Source organism: Rana temporaria, chromosome 8, assembly GCF_905171775.1.
Source record: "Rana temporaria chromosome 8, aRanTem1.1, whole genome shotgun sequence".
NCBI classification, from domain to species: domain Eukaryota; kingdom Metazoa; phylum Chordata; class Amphibia; order Anura; family Ranidae; genus Rana; species Rana temporaria.
The window spans coordinates 62,503,696-62,508,251 of record NC_053496.1 but is presented as its reverse complement, the minus strand read 5'-3'; positions in this window follow the sequence as shown (position 1 = coordinate 62,508,251).

Genomic DNA, 4,556 nt, shown 5'->3' with positions numbered 1-4,556 from the left:
GAGAAGGCACGCATATTACCTCGTGCACGTGGGCGCTCTCGGGCGCATGCGCGGTGTTCTCAAACGCACTGCTGGTCGCATCTCGCTTTAGGTTCAGCTTAGTTTTGGGGAGCAAGTGTGCAATTTGCTGTGTGCTTGTTCAGCTCATTAGCGTCCTCAGTGTACTTTAAAAATAAAATGATCAAAATATAATGTCATGTCCACCTCAGCCACTCCACTTCAGCCCTGGAAGAATTTACCCCCCTTAAAGTGGAGGTTCCCTCTAAAAAAAATTCTAACAATACATTGAGAAGACTGATTACACTGCGGGTAGGCTGTTTTTTTTTTTTTTTTCGTACATACCTCGATATCGCCGTTTCATCCCTCGGCTTCCGGGTATGATTCTTGTGGGGCTGGGCGTTCCTAGTTGATTGACGTTCGTCCGACCGACGCATACTTGACGTCATGACTTTCCGAAAGAAGCCGGTCACTGCGCAGGCGCCGTATAGAGCCGACTCTATACGGCGCCTGCGCAATGACGTTCGGCTTCTGTCGGAAAGTCGTGACGCGCAGTATGCGCCGGTCGGAGGAACGTCAATCAGCTAGGTCCATCAAGAATCATACCCGGAAGCCGAGGGATGAAACGGCGATAACGAGGTATGTACGAAAAAAAAAAAAACAGCCTACCCGAAGACTGATTACACTAATCAGTCTTCTCAATGTATTGTTAGAATTTTTTTTAGGGGGAACCTCCACTTTAATGATCTGTCCATTTTTTGCGATACGGCACTGCGTTAATTTAACTGACTATGGCGTGGTCTATGGCAACGCTTTACTCAAATAAAATGGACGTCCTTTTTTTCCCACAACTAGAGCTTTCTTTTGGTGGTATTTGATCACATGCGTTTTTTTTTGTGTGCTATAAACAAAAAAAGACCGACAATTTTGAAAACAAAAAATATTAATTTTTTACTTTCTGCTATAAAACATATCCAAAAAATAAAAAAATAAAATTTCTCCATCAATTTAGGCCAATATGTATTCTGCTATATATTTTTGGTGAATAAATCCCAATAAGCGTATTTCATTGGTTTGCGCAAAAGTTATAGCGTCTACAATCAATGAGATATTTTCATGGATTTTTTTATTTTACTAGTAATGGGGGCAATCAGCAACTTACAGCAGGACTATGATATTGCGGCGGACGCATCGGACACCTAACACTTTTTAGGGACAAGCGACACCAAAATATGCTCTGTACTATCACTGTACTATTTACACTAAGGTGATTTTAGTAGGGGAAGACATATACCCTTGTCTCTGCTTTGCAGGAACACAGGATCCATGTCTTCCCTACTGACAGAACGGCAATCTGCCTCATTTACATAGTAGGGTTGATACCTGTCTGGGATGCACCCGAACAGTTTGGGTTTTAAATTATGTGTCCAGGTTTCAGTCCACCTGAAACCCGGACACAATATTCAGACAGGAACGTAGCTCAGAACAGTGCCTGACAGGAGGGTGAGGGGCTGGACTGGGACACAAATTTGGCCCTGGACTTCATCCAGGCCAGCCCACTTTAAATCAATAACATGATGCCCCCCACCCCCCAAAAAATCACGCCCACCAAAAGGTCCCTACATCCATTATTGTATATATCATGAGAGGGTGAGAGAGGGGAATGAGAGAGAGGGAGGGTTCAAGGAAAGAGGGTGAGAGGGAAAGGGGGTGAGTGTAAGAGAGGGGGAGAGTGAAGGACCCCTTTCACACTAAGGCATTTTTCAGGCGCTTTTGGGCTAAAAATAGCGCCTGTAAAGTACCTGAAAAATGCCTCCGCTGCAGTCCTAGTGTGAAAGTCCGAGTACTTTCACACTGGGGCGCTGCCAGGGCGTTAAACAACATCCTCCAAGCAGCATCTTTGGAGCGGTGTACACACCGCTCCTGCCCATTGAAATGAATGGCCAACGCTGCTGAAGCGCCTGCAAAGCACTTCGGCAGCAGCACTACACGGGCGCATTTAACCTGTAATTTGGCTGCCAACAGGGGTTGAAAACGCTTGCTAGAAGTCGAATAGCACAGCTAAAACGACAGTAAAATGCTGCTAAAACTAGCAGCGTTTTACCGTCAATGCCCGCCCCAGTGTGAAAGCAGCCTAAGAGTCAGGGAGCGAATGAGACAGAGGAGGGGGCAGAAAGACAGAGGGGGAGCTGAGAGGCAGAGGGGGAAGCTGAGAGACAGAGGGGGAGAGCTGAGAGATAGAGGAGGGGTCTGAGAGACAGAGGAGGGTGTCTGAGAGACAGAGAGGGTGTCTGAGAGACAGAGAGGGTGTCTAAGAGACAGAGAGGGTGTCTGAGAGACAGAGGGGGTGTCTGAGAGACAGAGGGGGACTGAGAGACCGAGAGAGTGAGCTGAGAGACAGAGAGAGTGAGCTGAGAGACAGAGAGAGTGAGCTGAGAGACAGAGAGAGGGAGCTGAGAGACAGAGAGAGTGAGCTGAGAGACAGAGAGAGTGAGCTGAGAGACAGAGAGAGGGAGCTGAGGGTTGAGAGACAGGGGGGAGCTGAGATAGAGGGGTGCTTAGAGACAGAGGGGGGAGCTGAGCGAGGGGGGTCTGAGAAAAAGAGGGGGGCTAAGAGACAGAGGAGGGGGCTAAAAGAGGGGGGGGCTGAGAAACACAGGGACTGAGAGACAGAGGGGAGGACTGAGAGACAAGAGGGGGGGACTGAGAGACAGAGGGGGGGGGGGGGTCTGAGAGACAGAGGGGGGGGGGGGGTCTGAGAGATAGTGGGAGGGAAAAGAGACAGAGGAGGGGGCTGAAAGAGGGGGGACTGAGAGACACGGGGACTGAGAGACAGAGGGGGCAGAGAGACAGAGGGGAGGGCTGAGACAGACCACATAGCACTGTCCCTTTCTGCAGTATCTCCTCCCCTCACCCCCCCCTCCTCAGGAGACATTTGGGAGCTGTTTGAGCCAGGCCTGGCAAAAAGGTTCTTTGCATTAGCTGTTCTGCAGGACTGCCTGCTAGGGGGAGCTCGCGAGCATAGACTGCCTAGACCAGGCATGTCCAAAGTCTGGCCCGGGGCCAATTGCGGCCCCCTGGTGATTTAATATGGCCCCCCTGGGGATTTGGATATATATATATATATAGCCATTGCAGCCTCACCTTGAATAGTACTTACCTTTGTGGATGCTGCATCTGTCCTCCGTTGCCTTTGCACTGAGAACCAAGCGATCAAACACTGCCGATCACTCGGTTCTGACAACTCCCAGAGTAGAAAGCTGCTCTTCTCTGCTCCCACCCACCAGGTCACCGGAACTAGTGTCCCCAATGGAAGATTTGTCCTCAATTACTTTTTTGGGGACAACCCAAAATTTGGGATTTTATTCTACTTTCAATGATAAGTGTAAACGGGACAAATAGAGAGGGTGAATCGCCCATATAGGGGCACAGAGAGCAACAAAAGCCTGACAGATGTTCTAGTCCATTTTCACTCCATTCAAAACTAAAAAAACTTTTTAGTAATGCTTTATTGAGGCTGGAAAGTGAGATGTTGGCAAATCCACATGAAGGTGACAGTGGCCACCTCAGATTCCAAGCCAAACCTTTGTCATCTCCAATTTCCAGCCACAAAGCAAACAATTAAATACATTTTGTACAAAGAGCCCTGAAGGAGGGGGAGGCTCTTCCCCTGAAACGCGTTGGATGTATTTTATTCAATAAACTATGTATATACTATTTCCAAGCTATTGGACCTTTTCTACCAAGCACTCCTCACTTTACACCTATAAGCAAATAATGTGTTGAGCAGTCCAATCACCGCGATCGCACAGGCAGCTGCCGAAGAGAAGAATTAGGCCATTTCTTACCAGGACTATACCGCTCACCATACACACTAAAATCTGATTGTGGATATGCTTATTTTAAATGAGATCCATTTGTGTTATAGGTTTATTATTACTAGTTACACTTCCATATTGTTTTCCGTTTTATCCAATTTTGTCATATTTTTGTTTACATATTAGTAAATCTTTTATGAATTATTTATACATATAACCCAAAACAAAAAATAAATAAAAGTAAGATCTCATGTTTTAATGTGTGTTTTGTAGCCCTGAAGAAGTCCTGCTGAGATCTTCTTCTCTTCTGCCACCCCTCTGTCCTGTGACGTCATGTTTTTTGTGACATCATCAGGAGGCTGCCGACGCGCCTCTTGATGACGCACCGCTGGGCTCATCCCCTTCTCAGTTACTGAATGAAAGGCTATGCCCAGGCCCGGACTGGGACAAAAAATAGGCCCGGGCATTTTAGACTGAGCAGCCCGGGGGGGGCACGCGGCGGGGGTTAATGATGGGATGCCCGCACAGAGAGAGAGACTACTCCACATTTGTGGCACAGAGAGAGAAATCACTCCACATTGCTGGAACAGAGAGAAATCGTTCGACATTTCCCATTGTTGTACTGAAGTCAGTTGATAGATCGGAGTCTGTATAACCAGTCTGCACATTGATAGATTGAAATTTCTGCTGAACTGGCAGAATTTCAATCTATTTATGATGGCCTAAATCCACCAGTCTCTG